The 25,123-nt window shown below is 38.3% G+C and overlaps 1 pseudogene; it reads left to right on the plus strand.

Annotated features, from left to right (window-relative positions):
• LOC129557832 (frizzled-3-like) overlaps positions 1–25,123 on the plus strand; it is a 52,122-nt pseudogene that overhangs the window by 21,208 nt on the left and 5,791 nt on the right.

Here is a 25,123-nt window from a genome sequence, read left to right on the forward strand (position 1 = left end):
GCACAAGCTGGAATCAAGATTGCTGGGAAAAATATCAATAACCTCAGATATGCAGATGACATCACCCTTATGGCAGAAAGTGAAGAGGAACTAAAAAGCCTCTTGATGAAAGTGAAAGAGGAGAGTGGAAAAGTTGGCTTGAAGCTCAACATTCAGAAAAGGAAGATCATGGCATCTGGTCCCATCACTTCATGGGAAATAGATGGAAAAACAGTGGAAACCATGTCAGACTTTATTCTTTTGGACTCCAAAATCACTGCAGATGCTGACTGCAGCCATGAAATTAAAAGACGCTTACTCCTTGGAAGGAAAGTTATGACCAACCTTGATAAAATATTAAAAAGCAGAGACATTAGAAAGCTGGTCGCTGATGAATTGATGCTTTTGAACTGTGGTGTTGGAGAAGGCTCTTGAGAGTCCCTTGTACCGCAAGGAGATCCAACCAGTCCATTTTAAAGGAGATCAATCCTGAGTGTTCATTGGAAGGACTGATGCTAAAGCTGAAGCTGCAATACTTTGGCCACCTCATGTGACGAGTTGACTCACTGGAAAAGACTCTGATGCTGGGAAAGGTTGGGGGCGGGAGGAGAAGGGGACGACGGAGAATGAGATGGCTGGATGGCATCACCGACTCTGTGGACATGAGTTTGAGTAAACTCCGGGAGTTGGTGGTGGACAGGGAGGCCTGGCGTGCTGTGATTCACGGGGTCGCAAAGAGTCGGACACAACTGAGCGACTGAACTGAACTGAATGTTCTCCAAGGACATAAGCCACAAGTGCTAAATGTGGAAATCCAAATCATTAGTTTCCCAATAAGTAAATGATTCTTGTCTTGTGTTTCTAGGTTCCCAGATTGTGATGAGCCATGTCCTCGGCTGGTGGACCTGAATTTAGCTGGCGATCCTACTGAAGGAGCCTCAGTGGCAGTGCAGAGGGACTATGGCTTTTGGTGTCCCTGAGAGTTGAAAATTGATCCTGATCTTGGCTATTCCTTTTTGCATATGCGTGATTGTTCAACTTCTTGTCCAAATATGTACTTTAGGAGAGAAGAGTTTTTATTTGCTCGGTATTTTCATAAGATTGATTTCAATCATTTGCCTCTCTGCCACGTTGTCTACTTTTTAACTTTTTTGATTGATGTGATAAGATTCCATTATCCTGAAAGACCCATTATGTTATATGCCGTCTGCTACATGATAGTGTCATTAATTTACTTTATTGGGTTTTTGCTTGAGGACCGAGTCACCTGCAATGCATCAAGCCCTGCAGAGTATAAGGCTTAAACAGTGACCCAAGGATCTCAAAACAAAGCCTGTATCATGCTTTTTATGGTACTCTATTTTTTTTTTTTTTTTGCTATGGCTGGCAGCATTTGGTGGGTGATTCTTACCATCACGTGGTTCTTGGCAGCTGTGCTAAAGTGGGGTAGTGAAGCTACTGAGAAGAAAGCCTTGCTGTATCATGCCAGTGTGTCAGTTCCAGTGGGGCATCCCTGGAACGTTGACCATCATCCTTTAAGTGATGAATAACATTGAAGGTGATAGCATCAGTGGCATGTGTTTGTTGGCCTCTGTAATGTTGATGAATGCAGAAATTCTAAGAATCAGTGAACTAAAATGGACTGGAATGGGTGAATTTAACTCAGATGACCATTACATCTACTAATAGGGGCTGGAATCCCTTAGAAGAAATGGAGTAGCCATCATGGTCAACAAAAGAGCCCGAAATGCAGTACTTGGATGTAATCTCAAAAACGACAGAATGATCTCTGTTCATTTCCAAGGCAAAGCATTCAATATTACAGTAATCCAAGCCTACGCTCCAAAGAGTAATGCTGAAGAAGCCGAAGTTGAACGGTTCTATGAAGACCTAAAAGACCTTTTAGAACTACACACAAATAAGATGTCCTTTTCATTATAGGGGACTGGAATGAAAAAGTAGGAAGTCAAGAAACACCTGGAGTAACAGGCAAACTTGGCCTTGGAGCATGGAATAAAGCAGGGAAAAGGCTAATAGAGTTTTGCCAAGAGAACACATTGGTCATAGCAAACACCCTCTTCCAACAACACAAGAGAAGACTCTACACATGGACATTAACAGATAGGCAACACCGAAGTTGGATTGATTATATTCTTTGCAGCCAAAGATGGAGAAGCTATATACAGTCAGCAAAAACAAGACTGGGAGCTGACTGTGGCTCAGAACATGGACTCCTTATTGACAAATTCAGACTTAAATTGAAGAAAGTAGGGAAAACCACTAGACCATTCATGTAAAACCTAAATAAAATCCCTTATGATTATACAGAGGAAGTGACAAATAGATTTAAGGGACTGGATCTGATAGACAGAGTGCAGGATGAACTATCGATGGAGGTTCGTGGCACTATATAGGAGACAGGGGTCGAGACCATCCCCAAGAAAAAGAAATGCACAAAAGCAAAATGGCTGTCTGAGGAGGCCTTACAAATAGCTGTGAAAAGAAGAGAAGTGAAAAGAAAAGGAGAAAACAAAAGATATAAGCATCTGAATGCAGAGTTCCAAAGAATAGCAAAGAGAGATAAGAAAGCCTTCCTCAGCAATCAATGCAAAGAAATAGAGGAAAACAACAGAATAGGAAAAACAAGAGATTTCTTCAAGAAAATTAGAGATTCCAAGGGAACATTTCATGCAAAGATGAGCTCGATAAAGGACAGAAATGGTATAGACCTAACAGAAGCAGAAGATAATAAGAAGAGGTGGCAAGAATTCACAGAAGAACTGTACAAAAAAGATCTTCATGATCAAGATAATAACGATGGTGTGATCACTAACCTAGAACCAGACATCCTGGAATAAGAAATCAAATGGGCCTTAGAGAGCATCACTACGAACAAAACTAGAGGAGGTGATGGAATTCCAGTTGAGCTATTTCAAATCCTGAAAGATGATGCTGTGAAAGTGCTGCACTCAATATGCCAGCAAATTTGGAAAACTCAGCAGTGGCCACAGGACTGGAAAAGGTCAGTCTTCATTCCAATCCCAAAGAAAGGCAATGCCAAAGAATGCTCAAACTACCGCACAATTGCCCTCATCTCACACACTAGTAAACTCTTGCTTAAAATTCTCCAAGCCAGGCTTCAGCAATACGTGAACCGTGAACTTCCATATTTTCAAGCTGGTTTTAGAAAAGGCAGAGGCACAAGAGATCAAATTGCCAACATCCGCTGGATCATGGGGAAAGCAAGAGAGTTCCAGAAAAACATCTATTTCTGCTTCATTGACTATGCCAAAGCATTTGACTGCATGAATCACAATTAACTCTGGAAAATTCTGAAAGAGATGGGAATACCAGACCACCTGACCTGCCTCTTGAGAAACTTGTATGCAGGTCAGGAAGGAACAGTTAGAACTGTACATGGAAAAACAACTGGTTCCAAATAGGAAAAGGAGTAGGTCAAGGGTGTATATTGTCACCTTTCTTATTTAACTTATATGCAGAGTACATCATGAGGAATGCTGGACTGCAAGAAGCACAGGCTGGAATCAAGATTGCTGGGAGAAATATCAATAATCTCAGCTATGCCAATGACACCACCCTTATGGCAGAAAGTGAAGAGGAACACAAAAGCCTCTTGATGAAAGTGAAAGAGGAGAGTGAAAATGTTGGCTTGAAGCTCAACATTCAGAAAACAAAGATCATGGCATCTGTCCCATCACTTCATGGGAAATACATGGGGAATCCGTGGAAACAGTGTCAGACTTTATTTTTTGGGGGGCTTCAAAATTACTGCAGATGCTGATTGCAGCCATGAAATTAAAAGACACTTACTCCTTGGAAGGAAAGTAGTTATGACCAACCTAGATAGCATATTAAAAAGCGGAGATATTACTTTGCCAACCAAGGTCCGTCTAGTCAAGCCTATGGTTTTTCCAGTGGTAATGTGTGGATGTGACGGTAGGATTGTGAAGAAAGCTGATAACAGAAGAACTGATGGTTTTGAACTGTGGTGTTGGAGAAGACTCTTGAGAGTCCCTTGGACTGCAGGGAGATACAACCAGTCCATTCTAAAGAAGATCAGTCCTGGGTGTTCATTGGAAGGACTGATGCTAAAGCTGAAACTCCAATACTTTGGCCACCTCATGCGACGAGTTGCCTCACTGAAAAAGACTCTGATGCTGGGAGAGATTGGGGCCAAGAGGAGAAGGGGACGACAGAGAATGGCATCACCGACTCGATGGAGGTGAGTTTGAGTGAACTCCAGTAGTTGCTGATGGACAGGGAGACCTGGTGTGCTGTGATTCATGGGGTCGCAAAGAGTCAGACACCACTAAGTGACTGAACTGAACTGCAATGTTGATGCCTTGAGGTATTTTGTTCTTGCATCCCTCAGCCTGTATGTGGTAGTTGGAGTTTCACTCATTTTAGCCGGCATTATATACCTAAACAGAGTATGAGTGTAGATTCCAGTAAAAAAGGAAAACCGGGATAAACTGGTAAAGTTTTTGATCTGCATTTGGTGTTTTCAGCACTCTGTGTCTCATACCACTCTTGGTTGTAATTGGATGCTACTTTTAAGAGCAAGCTTAGTACAGCATCTGGGAAACAACGTGGATACAGGAACGCTGCAGAGGATATAACATTCCATTTCCATATCAGGTATGGGAAACCTTGTTTTCAATTTCAGAATGTTTAGCAGTGAAAAGAGCTAATTTTAGCAGTTTTTTTTTTAACTCTTTATGAAAAACCTGAACATTAAAATTTTGAAGTGAAGTTAATGAACAAATTTATTGTAGTAAGAATGTCATACACACATTTCTGTTAACATCTTCCCTTTAAAAGATAACTTTTGTGAGTCCAAGCCATGGGCTTTTAAACACTTTACTTCTGTTATCACAAAATAGTTGCTTGTTGATTACTTAGAAGACTGCAGGTCTGAGGAGAAGATGTTGATGAAAAGACAGTGTCTGTGGAAATTTTACTGATACTTAGTACGGGAGTTTTAACAGTTTTGAAAAATAAATTAGAATGTATTTGTACAAACAGTTTCATCTTTTCATTGTTCTTCCGTTCCGTTCCGTTCCATCGCTCAGTCGTGTCCGACTCTATGCGACCCCGTGGACTGTAGCCTACCAGGCTTCTCCGTCCATGGGATTCTCCAGGCAAGAATACTGGAGTGGGTTACCGTTTCCTTCTCCAGGGGATCTTCCCGACCCAGGGATTGTTCTTAGATTTTCTTTTTTGCATACTGAATATTTTCTGATTTACCTTTTAATTTAAAGAGATCGGATAATCATAGAATTTTAGATCTAGAAAGGACCTTCAGTTCAGTTCAGTTGCTCAGTCGTGTCCGACTCCTTGCAACCCCATGAATCGCAGCACAACAGGCCTCCCTGTCCATCACCAACTCCTGGAATTCACTCAAACTCATGTTCATCGAGTGGGTGATGTCATCCAGCCATCACATCCTCTGTTGTCCCCTTCTCCTCCTGCCCCCAATCCCTCCCAGAGAAGACCTTAGAGATAGTTTATTCAAGTTCCCTCTATAATTTAGAGTTCTTAAACATCTATCTCATCTATCTCATCTTAACATTTCTCGCTTAGAAATGTTAAGTGACTTGCGCACTTTATTAAAGTACTTATGCATTATAGATAACTTCCGTTTACTTGTCTCTTTCCCCTAATAGACAGTGAACTGTTTAAATGCAAGAACATCTTTTTCATATTTTTTCAAAGCATGTTCTATAGGTTAGTAGATGATGGCATTGAGAATGGGAATGTGTAGATTGAGAAGAAAAGACATTAAAATAAAATAAAGACATTAATTTAAAATAAAGAAATGTTACAATTTTACTGGAAACAAGGAGTGTGTGATTAGCACATAGTCAATTCTCGTAAATACTTAATGACTGAAAATGCCATTTCCTTTTTTATTTTGTGGTATAAATAATTCTACACAAAATTACATTTTTATTATATTATTATTATAATATTATAATAGCATAAATATTAGCTACTGGCCTTTAAACAAACAATCTATAATTGAGAGACCAGAAAAAAATGAATAATTGAAATTTTATTACATTTCTTGATAGAATTGCTTATTAAAAACTCTTAATATGAGTTTTCAGGCCTGAAGCTAAGTAATCAAATTTTTCCTCTGATGAGAGAGAGATGATTGAATTACATCATATGCTTCTCCATGTAAGGTTTCTAGGATTCCAAATATATATTATCGTAGAACTATAAAAGAAATAATGTTTGGCTCTGAAATAATGATCTGAAAATACCAGACCTCAAACATGTAAATTAGTAAATTAGAGTATTTGGGACACCACTATTTTCAAGACATTCCTAAGAATCTTTTAGCATCTTTAGAACAAGTTTGAGCTATACAAAAATCTTGGTGTGTATTCATTTCTTTCCAGTCATAGGTTCTATAAGTGTTTGTTATTTCCAACTTACAGAAATAATGTCGGATTTCCAACATCCTAAAAAGAATAGAAAATGGTATAATAACTAACATAGTTATTAAGCTATAAAGTCTGGGTCAGGAATCCTGGCTTCATATCTGACTCTTATTATTTACTGGTTTTATAGCTTTAGATCAATTTCACCTCTTTCCACTTCAATTCCTCATCTGTAGAATGAGTAATGGAATCTCATAGTAATAAAAAGGTAATCATGCTAGATAGAAATAGTAGTAGAATCTGTCTCCTAGGACCGTCTTTAGGCATCTCCATGCAGTTAGAAGTGTGCTTTCTGTGTCATCAGTGCTCACATGTTGGTTCTGTTACTCATTTTTTCATTTATTGTTGCTGCTGTTACTGTTATTTACACACACACACACACACATATAAACTTTGTTTTAAACCATTCAGCACCAAACTTTAGCAAATGCCATGTTTAAGTTATTGAGAATATACATGACAGTATGTGTACCACTAACTTGTTCATTTTAACTGCAGCAGAGAGATTTAATGTACAAATATACGTTAATTCATTTACTCATTATTTTGCTGATGAACATAGAGTTTCCAAGTGTTTTACTATTGTAATACCTATCTTCCTTGCACATGACCAGGAATGTTCATGGGGTGTGTACCCAAAAGTGTAGTCGTGGCATTTTAACATATAGGCATCTGCAACTCAAGTGGTTATTTTAATTTACACTCACAGTATGGAGTTGGAACTCCCCATTTCATCCCGTCTTGGTGCGCTCAGGCTTTTAGGCTTTTGTCAACCTTTGAAACAATATCTCAAGCCTGTCTTGATTATTATTTTTATTTCCCTTATACCTCAGTGTTTTCATTTGTTTATTGGCTGTTTGGGGTTTCTGTTCTGTGATTTGCCTATTTGTTGCCTTTGTCCACTGCTCTGTCAGGTTATTTGCCTTTTGCTGTTATTCTTGTTTTATTTATTTGTTAGTTACTTGCATTGCAGATATATTATCCTGCTCTGTAGCTTGTCTTTTCACTTTGTGTTTTCTTTGCCTTTTGTGTTTTAAGAAATCCCTCCCTACCTCTAAAAACCATAAAACTGGTCTGCCGTTTTTCTTTCCAGCAGCTTTTTTTTTATTATTTGATTTTTTAATTCATGGCTCTAATCTCTTGAAATTCATTTTTATCTATGTTATGAGTAACACTTTTAGCTTTTCATATGAATGGTGTTTTTTGCACCATTTATCAAATAGCCCATCCGAATAGTAATGCATTGCTGTAATATATAAGTTCCATTTTTAGGCTCTCTTATTTACTGCTCTGTTTGAACAACCTTGTTTCAATCCCACATTTCTTCTACCTTATGCTTCTTCAAGATTATTTTAACTGTTCCTGGCATTGTTCTGTTTGAATTTTAGAATAATTTTTTCATGAGAAGCAGTTTGTATTTTGTTGAAATTGTTTTAGGTTTTAAATGAATCCAGGGAAAATATCTGTCTTTGTGATACTAAGTTTTAGTATCTTTTTGTTTCTTTATGTATATATTCATTAATTTGTTCCTAGGTACCTTACAGTTTTTGCTTCAGTTGTGAATGAGATCTTTTCTCTGTTACATTTTTCAGTTGGTTATTGCTGGTTTACAAGAATGCCACTGATTTTTATATATTGACCTTATATTGAGCATCCATGTTGAACTCTTCTGTTAGCTCTAATAGTGTGTAAATTATCTTATGCATTCTTTGTAGAAATCCTGTTGCTGCAGGCAAGGCTAAATTCATATCTCACATTCCAGTTCTTATGTTTTATTTAAGATTTTTGTTTCTATACTCATGAGGGATATAGACTGTGATATTAATAGTTTTTCTTTTCTTGCCACATATTTTTCCTTTTGGTGTCAAGGATGCAGTAGCTTCATAAAGTGAGGTCTTTTCCTCCTGTTGTTTGAAACAGTTTTTACAATGAACAGGGACTGTCTGCTCTTTGGAAGAGTCGGTATATTATGCTGTAAAAATGCTCTGTCATGGTATCTTTGAAGTAAAGAGAGAGAAATTTCATCTTTCCAAACTGAAATTCTGCAATTCTCCATTTCTCCCTGTCTCCTGGACTTTGGCAACCATTGTTCTACTTTATTTCTCTATGAAATTGACTGTTCTGGGTACCTCGTATTAATGAAACTCAAACACTAGAATTTTAATATTAGTTTTCATTCAGGATTTTACTTCAGAAGAATTTTATACAGACTTGTAAACTGAGCACTAGAGCTGTTGAATTCCTATTTGAAGTAATATCCATACATAATTGAATAAGATTTACTATTACTGAGCATGCCTAAAAGAATGCTTGTCAAGTTTTGATGATAATTCCTAATGAGAGGTTTTTAAAATGTATTAAGCAATGATGTTATCCTTGAGGTAGCCTCCTCAGGTGTCTTGGAGAACGTAATATTTGAATATATGTTCACGTGAATATCAGTGCGGTTTCTTTGTAGTCATTTCTCATATTAATGAAACTTTCAAACATTTGAAAAATGTTTCAGGTAGTTGATCACATTGCTTCAAAATATTCAGTTCGGTTTAAAGTAAATTGCATGTATTTAAGTCCCTGATTTGAAGAAAAGTGGGCTTGTGTAAAGTATTTTAAAATATTTAAAATGAATGTCCTTGCTGAAAACAAGAATTCACTGCTTGGATTTTAAAATACTTTACACCACCTGTTTTTTGCAAGAACACTTTTAAAAAAATGTCTGTTAAATAATTCTTGAGAAAGTAATATTTAATGCCTGAAAAGAGTTGTTCATGAAATATAGCTTGAGTTTTCAGAATAATGTATATTTTACAGTTTAAAATCAGTAAAGTTTATTCCTAGAATATGTTTCATCTTATGCATTATTTGAGTAACAGTAATTTTCCAGGTATTTAGGTGTTTTTTTTTTTTTAACTATTTCCTTCTATTTATTTAGGGACTTCTAAGAGGCTCAATGGAGAAGGCAATGGCAAGCCACTCCAGTACTCTTGCCTGGAAAATCCCATGGATGGAGGAGCCTGGTGGGCTGCAGTCCATGGGGTCGCTAGGGATCGGACACGACTGAGTGACTTCACTTTCACACATTGGAGAAGGAAATGGTAACCCACTCCAGTGTTCTTGCCTGGAGAATCCCAGGGGCCGGGGAGCCTGGTGGGCTTCCGTCTATGGGGTCACAGAGTCAGACACGACTGAAGTGACTTAGCAGCAGCAGCAGCAAGAGGCTCAAAGCATTTTATGAAAGCGTTACACATTTCAAAGTTTGTTGATATTTCTAGAAAGCCATTCACATGTAACTTATTTATTAAAAACATGGGGTTTAAAGTCCTGTCTGTAACATTTTTAGTCTCCGTTTCCTCACATTAAATATAGGGAATAATATGCTAAATAAAGTAATATCTACCTCATAGGTGGCTGTGAAGATTAAATGAGAAAATAAAGTTAAGCCTCTTACTAGAATGCCATGCACAAAGAAAAATTTCATTATTCTGCTGTTGCAAGTACATAATTCCTGAGGATTAAAAAAGAATTGCTCTTATATTCTGTATTAGAATCACCATTTTTTCTTATAAACATTGATTTTGAAAAGAACATGTTTCCTTTCCTAAAGTTTCCCCCTTCGTTTTTTTTTTTTCTCTTTCATCCATCTAATCCAATGATCTATGTCCCAAGGAATTTTGATACTAGAACCTGTGTTTCAATAATAGAAATGTGTTACCATAATAGAAGGAGCTTAGCTAAGACTGTTAAGTTCACATTAGAGACATTTGTAAAATTTTAAAAAAATTATTTGTGTAGAAAACAAACACAAAACCCATTATTTCTATTTGCAGCCACAGAAGGCAGCCCATCTGTTGTTTATTTAATCTTGATTCAGAAACATACAAAAATAGAATAATAACATCGTATCTAACTTATGATTTTAGCTTCATTTTGTGATAAGAGTGTTTCCCCTTTGCCAGACAATACCGAAAGGAATCAGCATGGTTTAAGAAAGGACCATAGGGAAATGGATGTTGTGCTCTTCCAACATTAATGCCAGCAAATAATTCTCTATAAATATATAGTATGTACTACTAATCTTTTTCTTTCTTTCCTGCTACTAATCTTTAAAGTGGTCAGTATCCTGCCTGTGACTTCCTAGCACCAAACTTATTTTTCCTCAAAATTGTTCAGTGCCTGTAACAGAGGGAAAGGGGGAGAGTTACTGAATATTCTAAGTCTCTTAAATGAAACATATTTTGAAATATTATATTTTAGAAGTGTAGAATATTAAATTTATTTTTAAAAGTATTCATAGTATTATGTACAGGCTGTAAAATGCTATCAAGGAGCACTGTTGGATAAATATCTTAAAATATACAAGTCATTTTGGCCTCTGCTAAACAGACTAAATAACCTAAGCCATGAGTTCCGTTTTAGTTTTAACTACAGATATATCTGTTGATGGTGGTGGTGTTCATTTGTTAAGTCGTGTCCGACTCTTTGTGACCCCATGAAATGCAGCACGCCAGGATTCCCTGTCCTTCACTATCTTCCGACATACACTATCTAGTGTACAAATGGTTTATACATATTTCAGAAAAAATTCAATGTTCTTGCCACAGTCTACTGCAGGGCAGAGCAAACATTCTCTGTAAGGTCATGTTGTAACAACTCAGCTCTGCTGGTGTAGTGCAAAATCAGCTATCAGCCACTTCAGTCGCTCAGTCAGGTCCAATACTTTGAAACTCCATGGACTGCAGCATGCCAGGCTTCCCTGTCCTTCACCAACTTCCGGAGCTTGCTCAAACTCATGTCCATCGCATTGGTGATGCCATCCAGCCATCTCATCCTCTGTCGTTCCCTTCTCCTCCCACCTTCAATCTTTCCTGACATCACGGTCTTTTCCAGTGAGTCAGTACTTTACTTCATGTGACCGAAATATTGGACCTTCCACTTTAGCATCAGACCTTCCAATGAATATTAAGGTCTGATTTCCTTTATGATGGACTGGTTGGATCTCCTTGCAGTCCAAGGGACTCTCAAGAGTCTTCTCCAACACAACAGTTCAAAAGCATCAATTCCTAAGTTTCTTTATATTCCAACTTGCACACCCATACATGACTACAGGAAAAACCATAGCTTTGAACAGTGACCCCACAAGAGAGTTGACCCAGACTTGCCTGTGAGTGTCCAGGAGTCTCTGGTGGAGGTGTGGATCAGCAGTGGCCTGCTTCACGATGGCGGGGGCGGGGGGGGCACTGTGTGTGCCAGTGCATGTACGAGACCTTTTGAATGATGTCGCCATTATCTTCATTACCTCCACAGTGGTTTGGTCTCAGGTAAAACAACAGGGAGGGAACACAGTTCAGTTCAGTCGCTCAGCCGTGTCTGACTCTTTGCGACCCCATGAATCACAGCACGCCAGGCCTCCCTGTCCATCACCAACCCGGGAGTTCACTCAAACTCATGTCCATCGAGTCAGTGATGCCATCCAGACATCCATTCTCTGTCGTCCCCATCTCCTCCCACCCCCAATTCTTCCGATCATCAGAGTCTTTTCCAGTGAGTCAACTCGTCGCATGAGGTGGCCGAAGTATTGGAGTTTCAGCTTCAGCATCAGTCCTTCCAATGAACACCCAGAATTGATCTCCTTTAGAATGGACTGGTTGGATCTCCTTGCAGGCCAAGGGAAACTCAAGTCTTCTCCAGCACCACAGTTCAAAAGCATCAATTCTTCGGCGATCAGCTTTCTTCACAGCCCAACTCTCACATCCATACATGACCACAGGAAAAACTATAGCCTTGACTAGACGGACCTTGGTTGGCAAAGTAATGTCTCTGCTTTTTAATATACTATCAAGCTTGGTCATAACTTTCCTTCCAAGGAGTAAGCGTCTTTTAATTTCATGGCTGCAATCAGCATCTGCAGTGATTTTGGAGCCCCCCAAAAATGAAATCTGACACTGTTTCCACTGTTTCCCCATCTATTTCCCATGAAGTGATGGGACCGGATGCCATGATCTTTGTTTTCTGAATGTTGAGCTTCAAGCCAATTTTTTCACTCTCCTCTTTCACTTTCATTAAGAGGCTTTTGAGTTCCTCTTCATTTTCTGCCATAAGGGTGGTGTCATCTGCATATCTGAAGTTTTTGATATTTTTCCCAGCAATTTTGATTCCAGCTTGTGCTTCTTCCAGCCCAGCGTTCCTCGTGATGTACTCTGCATATAAGTTAAGTAAGCAGGGTGACAATATACAACCTGGACGTACTCCTTTTCCTATTTGGAACCAGTGTGTCCAGTGTGTCCATGTCCAGTTCTAACTGTTGCTTCCTGACCTGGATACAGGTTTCTCAAGAGGCATGTCAGGTGGTCTGGTATTCCCATCTCATTCAGAATATTCCACATTTTATTGTGATCCACAGAGTCAAAGGCTTTGGCATAGTCAATGAAGCAGAAATAGATGTTTTTCTGGAACTCTCTTGCTTTCTCCATTATCCAGCCGATGTTGGCTATTTGATCTCTAGTGCCTCTGCCTTTTCTAAAACCTGCTTGAATATCTGGAAGTTCACGATTCACATATTGCTGAAGCCTAGCTTGGAGAATTTTGAGCATGACTTTACTAGCGTGTGAGATGAGTCTAATTGTTCGGTAGTTTGAGCATTCTTTGGCATTCCCTTTCTTTGGGATTGGAATGAAGACTGACGTTTTCCAGTCCTGTGGCCACTGCTGAGTTTTCCATATTTGCTGGCATATTGATTGCAGCACTTTCACAGCATCATTTTTCAGGATTTGAAATAGCTCAATTGGAATTCCATCACCTCCACTAGCTTTGTTTTTAGTGATGCTCTCTAAGGCCCACTTGACTTCACATTCCAAGATGTCTGTCTCCAGGTGAGTGATCATGCCATCGTGATTATCTTCATCGTGAAGATATTTTTGTACAGTTCTTCCATGTATTCTTGCCACCTCTTCTTAATATTTTCTGCTTCTGTTAGGTCCATATCATTTCTGTCCTTTATTGAGCCCATCTTTGCATGAAATGTTCCCTTGATATCTCTAATTTTCTTGAAAAGATCTCTTGTTTTTCCTATTCTGTTGTTTTCCTTTATTTCTTTGCATTGATCGCTGAAGAAGGCTTTCTTATCTCTCCTTGCTATTCTTTGGAACTCTGCATTCAGATGCTTATATTTTTCCTTTCGCATTCAGATGCTTATATCTTTCCTTTCCTCCTTTGCTTTTCGCTTCTCTTCATTTCACAGCTATTTGTAAGGCCTCCTCAGACAGCCATTTTGTTTTTTTGCCTTTCTTTTCCATGGGGATGCTCTTGGTCCCTGTCTCTTGTACAATGTCACGAACCTCTGTCCAGAGTTCATCAGGCACTCTATCTATCAGATCTAGACCCTTAAATCTATTTCTTACTTCCATTGTATACTCCTAAGGGATTTAATTTAGGTCATATCTGAATGGTCTAATGGTTTTCCCTACTTTCTTCAAATTAAGTCTGAATTTGGAAATAAGGAGTTCATGATCTGAGCCACAGTCAGCTCCTGGTCTTTTTTTTGCTAACTGTGTAAAGCTTCTCCATCTTTGGCTGCAAAGAATATAATCAATCTGATTTCGGTGTTGACCATCTGGTGATGTCCATGTGTAGTCTTCCCTTGTGTTGTTGGAAGAGGGTGTTTGCTTTGACCAGTGCGTTCTCTTGGCAAAACTCTATTAGCCTTTTCCCTGCTTCATTTCGTGCTCCAAGGCCAAATTTGCCTGTTACTCCATGTGTTTCTTGACTTCCTACCTTTGCATTCCAGTCCCCTATAATGAAAATGCCTTCATACATACACTGAAAGCAGGCAACACCCAATGATGAACAAGTTTCAGAGAAAGACATACCACGCAAACTCTCAAGCAACACAGGAACATAGCCCTGAGCTTCAATATACAGGCTGACCAAAGCCACTCCAAACCCATTGACATCTCAAACTCATTACTGGACACTTCATTGCACTCCAGAGAGAAGAAATCAAACTCCAACCACCAGAACACAGACACAAGCTTCCCTATCCAGGGAACCTTGACAAGCCACCCGTCCAACCCCACACACAGTGAGGAAACTACATAATAAAGAGAAAGCCACAAACTGCCAGAAGACGGAAAGGCCACCCCAAGCACAGCAATATAAGCAAGACGAAGAGGCAGAGAAATACCCAGCAAGTAAAGGAACAGGATAAATGCCTACCAACACAAATAAAAGAGGAAGATATAGGGAATCTACCTGATAAAGAATTTTGAAATTTGATAGTGAAATTGATGCAAAATCTTGAAAGCAAAATGGAGTTACAGATAAATAAATTGGAGACAAGGATTGAGAAGATGCAAGAAAGGTTTAATAAGGATTTAGAAGAAAGAAAAAAGAGTCAAAATACAATGAATAATGCAATAAATGAGATCAGAAACACTCTGGAAGGAACAAACTGTAGAATAACAGAGGCAGAAGACAGGATAAGCGAACTAGAAGATAGAATTGTAGAAATAAATGAAACAGAGGAAAAAAGAAAAATGAATTAAAAGAAATGAGGACATCTTAGAGACCTCTGGGACAATGTTCAACACCCCAACATTCGAATCATCGGAGTCCCAGGTGAAGAAGACAAAAAGAAAGACCATGAGAGAAAACTTGAGGAGGTAATAGTTGAAAACTTCCCTAAAATGGGAAAGGAAATAATCACCCATGTCCAAGAAACACAGAGAGTCCCTAACAGGATAAACCAAAGGTGAAATACTCAAAGACACATATTAATCAAATTAACAAAGATAAAATACAAAGAACAATTATTAAAAGCAGCAAGGGAAAAGCAACAAATAACACACAAGGGGATCCCCATAAGGATAACAGCTGATCTCTCAACAGAAACTCTTCAGGCCAGGAGGGAATGGTAAGACATACTTAAAGAGATGAAAGAAAATAACCTACAGCTGAGATTACTATATCCAGCAAGGATCTCTTTAAAATATGAAAGAGAAATCAAAAGCTTTACAGACAAGCAAAAGCTGAGAGAATTCAGCATCAGCAAACCAGCTCTCCAACAAATGCTAAAGGATTTTCTCTAGACAGGAAACACAGAAAAGGTGTATAAATTAGAACCCAAAGCAATAAAGAAAATGGAAACGGGATCATACTTATTAATAATCACCTTAAACGTAAATGGGTTGAATGCCCCAACCAAAAGACAAAGGCTGGCTGAATGGATACAAAAACAAGACCCCCATATATGTTGTCTACAAGAGACCCACCTCAAAACAAGGTACACATACAGACAGAAAATGAAGGGCTGGAAAAAGATATTCCACGCAAATAGAGACCAAAATAAAGCAGGAGTAGCAATACTCATATCAGACAAAACAGACTTTAAAACAAAGGCTGTGAAAGGAGACAAAGAAGGAAACTACATAATGATCAAAGGATCAATCCAAGAAGAAGATATAACAATTTAAATATTTATGCACCCAACATAGGAGAACTGCAATATGTAAGACAATTACTAACATGTATGAAATGGGAAATTAACAACGCAATAATAGTGGGAGACGTTAATACCCCACTCACACCTATGGATAGAACAACTAAACAGAAAATTAGCAAGGAACCACAAACTGTAAATGATACAATAGACCAGTTAGACCTAATAGATCGCTATAGGACATTTCACCCCAAAACAATCAATTTCACCTTTTTCTCAAGTGCACACGGAACCTTTTCCAGTATAGATCACATCCTGCGCCATAAATCTGAGAGGGTAACAGGCAGGAAGGCCAGGAGTCTCCAAGCGGAGGAAATAGCCTGCACATGTCAGACATTTTTATCTCTCTTAAGCGGCAGGAGGAAACAAACTAGTGATATTTTTTTTTTCTTCTTTATACAAATTTAAAAGGAAGTTTCTCTTAAAATAATGTGTTGCCATAATGACACCTGGTTTCACCTGAAGTTAACTATTCTCAAATCTTGAGTTAACCAATGCATTTTTCTTATGGAAATGTTGGTCTTAAGCTATGTTAATGTACTACAAATTTACCCCAGACTCTTATCTTCAAGTCGGTTCCACCAAATGGCTCAGAGCCTACTTGATAAACCTCTATGTTATACTTAGGTCAGTTCAGTTCAGTTCAGTCGCTCAGTCGTGTCCGACTCTCCGCGACCCCATGAATCACAGCACGCCAGGCCTCCCTGTCCATCACCAACTCCCGGAGTACACTCAAACTCATGTCCACAGAGTCGGTGATGCCATCCAGCCATCTCATTCTCCGTCGTCCCCTTCTCCTCCCGCCCCCAACCTTTCCCAGCATCAGAGTCTTTTCCAGTGAGTCAACTCGTCTCATGAGGTGGCCAAAGTATTGGAGTTTCAGCTTTAGCATCAGTCCCTCCAATGAACATCCAGGATTGATCTCCTTTAGAATGGACTGGTTGGATCTCCTTGCAGTATAAGGGACTCTCAAGAGTCTTCTCCAACACCACAGTTCAAAAGCATCGATTCTTCGGCGATCAGCTTTCTTCACAGTCCAACTCTCACATCCATACATGACCACGGGAAAAACCATTGCCTTGACTAGTCGGACCTTGGTCGGCAAAGTAATGTCTCTGCTTTTTAATATACTATCAAGGTTGGTCATAACTTTCCTGCCAAGGAGCAAGCGTCTTTTAATTTCATGGCTGCAATCAGCATCTGCAGTGATTTTGGAGCCCAAAAAAACAAAGTCTGACACTGTTTCCATTGTTTTTCCATCTATTTCCCATGAAGTGATGGGACCAGATGCCATGATCTTTGTTTTCTGAATGTTGAGCTTCAAGCCAACCTTTTCACTCTCCTCTTTCACTTTCATCAAGAGGCTTTTGAGTTCCTCTTCACTTTCTGCCATAAGGGTAGTGTCATCTGCATATCTAAGGTTATTGATATTTCTCCCAGCAATCTTGATTCCAGCTTGTGCTTCTTCCAGCCCAGCGTTCCTCATGATGTACTCTGCATATAAGTTAAATAAGCAAGGTGACAATATACAACCTTGACGTACACCTTTTCCTATTTGGAACCAGTCTGTTGTTCCATGACCGGTTCTAACTGTTGCTTCCTGACCTGCATATAGGTTTCTCAAGAGGCAGGTCAGGTGGTCTGGGATTCCCATCTCTTTCAGAATGTTCCACAGTTTATTGTGATCCACACAGTCAAAGGCTTTGGCATAGTCAATGAAGCAGAAATAGATGTTTTTCTGGAACTCTCTTGCTTTCTCCATGATCCAGCGGATGTTGGCAATTTGATCTCTGGTGCCTCTGCCTTTTCTAAAACCTGCTTGAACATCTGGGAGTTCACGGTTTACATACTGCTGAAGCCTGGCTTGGAGAATTTTGAGCATGACTTTACTAGCGTGTGAGATGAGTGCAATTGTGCGGTAGTTTGAGCATTCTTTGGCATTGCCTTTCTTTGGGATTGGAATGAAGACTGACCTCTTCCAGTCCTGTGGCCACTGCTGAGTTTTCCAAATCTGCTGGCATATTGAGTGCAGCACTTTCACAGCATCATCTTTCAAGACTTGAAATAGCTCAACTGGAATTCCATCACCTCCACTAGCTTTGTTCGTAGTGATGCTTTCTAAGGCCCACTTGACTTCACATTCCAAGATGTCTGGCTCTAGGTCAGTGATCACATTATCGTGACTATCTAGTGTTCCCTTAATCTATGTAAAACGAAACTATTTGTATGGCAATCTGCCCGTCTGCAAGGTTCAAGTTAAACATTTTATGGCCCGGGATGAATCGTCGGGGGTCAAAATTATCCCAAAATGCATGTTATGGGTGAGGGGCCTGGTGCCATTATAAGCCTTAAGACAATCCTTTCTTTCATTAACAGACTATAAGTGTTAACCGACATTAAGTGACTATATAACATCAAGCTGAAGACTAGCAAGGGGGCACTCTTTCTGCCCCCTTCTGATGTCTATGTCAGAAGCTTTCGCTATCTCCTTTATCCTTTAATAAAATTTTATTACACAAAAGCTCTGAGCAATCAAGCCTTGTCTCTGGTCCCGGTTTGATTTCTCCTCCTCTGGAGGCCAAGATCCCGGTGTCTTTGTGTTATTCCGGAACAACCTTTCAAATCTATCCTTGGTAAATTCAAAAAAATTGAAATCATTCCAAGCATCTTTTCTGACCACAATGCAGTAAGATTAGATCTCAATTACAGGACAAAAACAATTAAAAATTCCAACATATGCAACCTGAACAATACACTTCTGAATAACAAACAAATCACAGAAGAAATCAAAAAAGAAATCAAAATATGCATAGACATGAATGAAAATGAAAACACAACAACCCTAAACCTGTGGGACACTGTAAAAACAGTGCTAAGGGGAAGGTTCATAGCAATAGAGGCACACCTCAAGAAACAGGAAAAAAGTCAACAAAATAACCTAAGTCTACACCTAAAGAAACTAGAAAAGGAAGAAATGAAGAACACCAGGGTTAGTAGAGGGAAAGAAATCTTAAAAATTAGGGCAGAAATAAATGCAAAAGAAATAAAAGAGACCGTAGCAAAAATCAACAAAGCCAAAAGCTTGCTCTTTGAGAGGGTAAATAAAATTGACAAACCACTAGCCAGACTCATTAAGGAACAAAGGGAGAAGAACCAAATCAATAAAATTAGGAATGAAAAGGGAGAGATCACAACAGACAACACAGAAATACGAAGGATCATAAGAGACTAGTATCAGCAATTATATGGCAATAAAATGGACAACTTGGAAGAAATGGACAAATTCTTAGAAAAATACAACTTTCCAAAACTGAACCAGGAAGAAATAGAAAATCTTAATAGACCCATCACAAGCACGGAAATAGAAGCTGTAATTAGAAATCTTCCAGCAAACAAAAGCCCAAGTCCAGATGGCTTCACAGCTGAATGCTACCAAAAATTTAGAGAACAGTTAACATCTATTCTACTCAAACTCTTCCAGAAAATTGCTGAGGAAGGGAAACTTCCAAACTCATTCTATGAGGCCACCATCACCCTAATCCCAAAAGCTGGTAAAGATATCACAAAAAAGAAAACTAGAGGCCAATATCACTGATCAACATAGATGCAAAAATCCTTAACAAAATTCTAGCAATCAGAATCCAACAACACATTAAGAAGATCATACGTCTTGACCAAGTGGGCTTTATCCCAGGAATGCAAGGATTCTTCAATATCCGCAAATCAATCAATGTAATACACCACATTAACAAACTGAAAAATAAAAATCATATGATTATCTCAATAGATGCAGAGAAAGCCTTCGACAAAATTTAACATCCGTTTATGATAAAAACCCTCCAGAAGGTAAGAAGAAGGAACATACCTCAACATAATAAAAGCTATATATGACAAACCCACAGCAAACATTATCCTCAATGGTGAAAAACTGAAAGCAATTCCCCTAAAGTCAGGAACAAAACAAGGGTGCCCACTCTCACCACTACTATTCAACATAGTTCTGGAAGTTTTGGCCACAGCAATCAGAGCAGAAAAAGACATAAAAGGAATCCAAAGTGGAAAAGAAGTAGTAAAACTTTCACTGTTCGCCGATGACATGATCCTCTACATAGAAAACCCAAAAGACTGTACCAGAAGACTACTAGAGTTAATCAATGAATACAGTAAAGTTGTAGGATGTAAAATCAACACAGAGAAATCCCTTGCATTCCTATACACTAATAATGAGAAAATAGAAAAAGAAATTAAGGAAACTATTCCATTCACTGTTTCAACGAAAAGAATTAAATACTTAGGAATATATCTAACTAAAGAAACAAAAGACCTATATATAGAAAATTATAAAGCACTGGTGAAAGTAATCAAAGAGGACGCTAATAGATGGAGAAATATACTGTGTTTGTGAATTGGAATAATAAATATTCTGAAATGAGTATACTACCCAAATTAATTTATACATTCAATGCAATCCCTGTGGAGCTATCAATAATATTTTTCACAGAGCTAGAACAAATAATCTCACAATTTGTATGGAAATACAAAAAATCTCGAATGGCCAAAGCAATTTTGAGGAAGAAGAATGGAACTTGTGGAATCAACCTGCCAGATTTCAGGCTCTACTACAAAGCCACAGTCATCAAGACAGTATGATACTGGCATAAAGACAGAAATATAGATCAATGGAACAAGATAGAAAGCCCAGAGATAAATCCATGCACCTATGGACACCTTATCTTTGACAAAGGAGGCAAGAATATAAAATGTTGAAAATCTCTTTAACAAGTTTTGCTGGGAAAACTGGTCAGCCATTTGTAAAAGAATGAAACTAGAACACTTCCTAACACCATACACAAAAATAAACTCAAAATGGATTAAAAATCTAAATGTAAGACCAGAAACTATAAAACTCCTAGAGGAGAACATAGGCAAAACACTCTCTGACATAAATCACAGAATGAATCTCCATGACCCACCTCCCAGAATATTGGAAATAAAAGCAAAAATAAATAAATGGGCCCTAATTAAAATCAAAAGCTTCTGCACAGCAAAGGAAACTATAAGCAAGGTGAAAAGACAGCCTTCAGAATGGGAGAAAATAATAGCAAATGAAACAACAGACAAAGAATTAATCTCCAAAATATACAAACAACTCCTGCAACTCAATTTCAGAAAAATAAATGACCCAATCAAAAAATGTGCCAAAGAACCAGACATTTCCCCAAAGAAGACATACAGATAGCTAACAAACACATGAAAAAATGCTCAACATTCCTCATAATCAGAGAAATGCAAATCAAAACCACAATGAGATACCATTTCACACCAGTCAGAATGGCTGCCATCCAAAAGTCTACATGCAATAAATGCTGGAGATGGTGTGGAGAAAAGGGAACCTTCTTACAGTGTTGGTGGGAATGCAAACTAGTACAGCCACTATGGAGAACAGTGTGGAGATTCCTCAAAAAACTGGAAATAGAACTGCCATATGATCCAGAAATCGCACTCCTGGGCATTCACACCGAGGAAACCAGAATTGAAAGAAACACATGTACTCCAGTGTTCATTGCAGCACTGTTTATAATAGCCAGGACATGGAAGCAACCTAGATGCCCATCTGCAGATGAACGGATACGAAAGTTTTGGTACATATGCACAATGGAGTATTACTCAGCCATTAAAAAAAATACATTTGAACCAGTTCTAATGAGGTGGATGAAACTGGAGCCTATCATACAGAGTGAAGTAAGCCAGAAAGACAAACACCAATACAGTGTACTAACGCATATATATGGAATTTAGAAAGATGATAATGATAACCCTGTATACGAGACAGCAAAAGAGACAACAGATGTATAGAACAGTCTTTGGGACTCTGTGGGAGAGGGTGAGGGTGGGATGATTTGGGAGAATGGCATTGAAACATGTATATTATCATATGTGAATCAAATCACCAGTCCAGGTTCGATGCATTATACAGGATGCTCGGGGCTGGTGCATGGGGATGACCCAGAGGTAGGATAAGGGGAGAAGGGAGGTGGGAGGGGGGTTCAGAAAGAGGAACTCATGTACACCCTGGGCAGATTCATGTCAATGTATGTCAAAACCAACCATTATAATATTGTAAAGTAATTAGCCTCCAATAAAAATAAAATAAAATCGATCATTAATTTCCAAACAAGTGGAGAATTTACCATTGTTGAGCTATACAGAGGGCAAGTGTGCTTGATTAGAGCATTAACTGTACTTTCACATTAGCTGATGTGCTTTGCACTCTGTTCTTGTAGATTTATTTTGTTGACAGTAGACTGATGTCAAGTTTTTGTAAATATTTTTACTTGGCACTTTTACTCTGAGTGTACAAACTGATTTTAAATGTGATTGTATATTTTTGTTATAAATTGGAAATTTGTAATAAAAATTAAATGATTTGTTCTCTATTTGTCATCAGTACCTGATTGAGTGTAATTTTCTACATCATCTACACTGCTATTTTTAAATTATGTTCCATATTTTATGTTTTTCTAATTACTGATTTTTTCATTCACAATAGCATAGACTCCACAGTAATCTGGTATATAGCTATATCATTCCATACTGTATCTCTGGAATATACCTACATTGTTCTGAATGCTCTCCCATCTCTATTCATTATTATATCCCCATGCATACCATTACCAGGTACATAACAGGAGGAAAAGATGAATGCATCAAAGTACCTGTATCAATTTCCCCAATAGGAAGTCCTACCCATGTAAGCAAATCAGATTTTTGTTTTTGTTTATCCATACACAGGACAGCCAATTAAGACTTAAACTGGTACTAGAGTGTTTTTTGCCTAGATCATGCATTCTTTAGTTGGAAGGGACCTTAGAAATCATGAGATTCAACTTCCAACCCAGTACCAATATCCTCCAAAACCAGCTTTTATAAGCCTTTGTTTGAATGATTTCAGTAACAGGAAGCTTACTATTCTAAGGCCTTCCATTCCATTTTGAAGTCAGCTGACAACCAAAATGAACAAAGTAAGCAAGGAAATTAATTCTATCCTAAATTCTTCATAAAGGAGCTGCTGGCATCTTCATTTCAGCCCCGTGAGACCCATGTCAGACTTCTAACTTACAGAAGGTGATAAGTTGCTTAAGTGTTGCTTACGCCCATAAATTTAAGGTAATTTATTAGAGCAGCAGAAAAAAACTAAAATATTCAGCCTCACACTTGCACATATGCAAAGCATGGGCAATGAACAAGCGAGGAATGGAAAATGGCCCAAGGAATCCATTAAACACCAGAAACATTGTACAGAACTGGCCTGTTGCCATGAAACAGACTGTTGAGGTGGCTTGGAGAAGCTGGAGGTACTGAGATTAATAAGAGCAATCAGTCTCTGGAGCCCTTCTTCCAATATTATCCTTCATTTTTTTTCACCATTATTGTCCAGTTTTCTTTTTATTCCCACTTCTTTATCTTCTCTTCCTGTACTTTCCTCCTTTTTAAAGCAATGCTCTTTATTTTTCTCTGCTAATCAAGTGTATGTTTTTATCAACCTCACACTCCCACTAGCATACCCACCCAATTTGTTGGAAGGAGGTAAGGAGCAGAAAATGAAAGGAGCCTTGAGAGATGTTTGAGATTTTCCAGCGTGCCAAGAATTAAAAAGGTAAGGAATGTAGCTTTACCACCTGGTCTCTGAGTACTCCAGTGCAGCACACAAATTCACAAATGAGGGTTATATACAAATCCACTTATTAGAGAAAAAAAAAAAAACTAAGCAGGCACGCAAAAGTATTTTGAAAATAATAAAAGGTTTTTGCTAAGGTACTGATTAGTGACTGTCTTCTATTTTGCTGGTGAAAAATTATGTTGAGCCCTTTTCACTATCTCTTAGCTCAAAACTAAGGCCACCTTAAGGAGCTAAGGGAAGGTTTTCATCAATTTCAAGTAACATTAGATGAGGTACTGAACAATAGTAAATACAGTAGAAGCATCTAAACACTTAAGTGAATCAGTGAAGCATGTTCATTTTTATTTTAATGATTGTTTGGCACCAGATTTTTAGGAAAGTGTTTGCTGAGTATGATGACTAAGATCCAAGCACTAATGTCTGTGGTACAAGCTTCTGATTTCCCACATGTCCTGCTGGCTACAGGGGCAGAAGGGACATTGTTCTCTGGCGACGGATTGGGATTTGGTGGAGCCAGTTTAAAGGCACTATTGGTAATAATCCCAAGGGCACAAGCATTACCTCAGTCATCAGTCTAATAGATTCCAAACGAACTTTTAGCACAAAACAAGGAGAGAAGTCTCCTTCATTTCCAATGTGATGATAAGCATTTCTGGAAATTCAAAAAATTATGTGGGCCACATGACTGTCAGAAATTGGCTTGTTTCTAGAGCCATTGATGCAGCAGTAAAATTGATGAGCAAGTACAGAGGAGAGCAAAGTCATTTAACCTGAAAGTCCTTTTCTTCCTCTCTTCTGTCCTAGTCATTGTCAGGAGTTCTTTTGCCAGAAGCGTGACATATTTAATCAGAGGCTTGTTTTTGCTGTCACAGTTTTAGTTGTTTTCCAGAATCAAAGGTTATGTTCATATTGTTTTTCTTGTTTGTTGATGAAAGTAATTTCAGAAAATGATTTTTCAAGTCTCTGTGACTGTTCATTAGCATTCATTCATTTATTCAGTAAACATACATTTGTTTACCTACTCTTTATCAGGTAGTGAATAAGACCCTAGAAATTCAAAGAAGAAAATGTCATGATTTATACTTCTGCAAAGTTCACACTCTGGTAAGGAGATAAGCTTGTAGACATCTGAGTACTGTAATGGTGGTGTGTTTAAAATGTTATTTGAGCACAAATGTGGAAGTAGTTACTTCTATCATGAAGACTGGGTGTTCAGAGAACTATTTAAATATGAAAGATTCAATCGACAGGAATTTATTAATCACCTAATAATTGCTGAGGTTATGGTAGGGAACAAATAGACAGTTGTCCTGTTGTAGTTCTGTAATTGAAATTTTGAGTCTAGAGAGAGGAAGCAGACAATAAGTAAAGACAATAGCAGATTAGTTTCAGATACTAATAAGTGTTATGAGATAAAACTAAGTGTCCTATAGGGAAAGGCTTAAGGGTCTTGGTTAAACAGTATGGATTTTATTCAAAGTGCAGAGGTGTGCCACTTCAGTG

This window comes from Moschus berezovskii, chromosome 7 (assembly GCF_049115385.1).
Source record: "Moschus berezovskii isolate FMDL1 chromosome 7, NW_MosBer_1.0, whole genome shotgun sequence".
In the NCBI taxonomy this organism is placed as follows: domain Eukaryota; kingdom Metazoa; phylum Chordata; class Mammalia; order Artiodactyla; family Moschidae; genus Moschus; species Moschus berezovskii.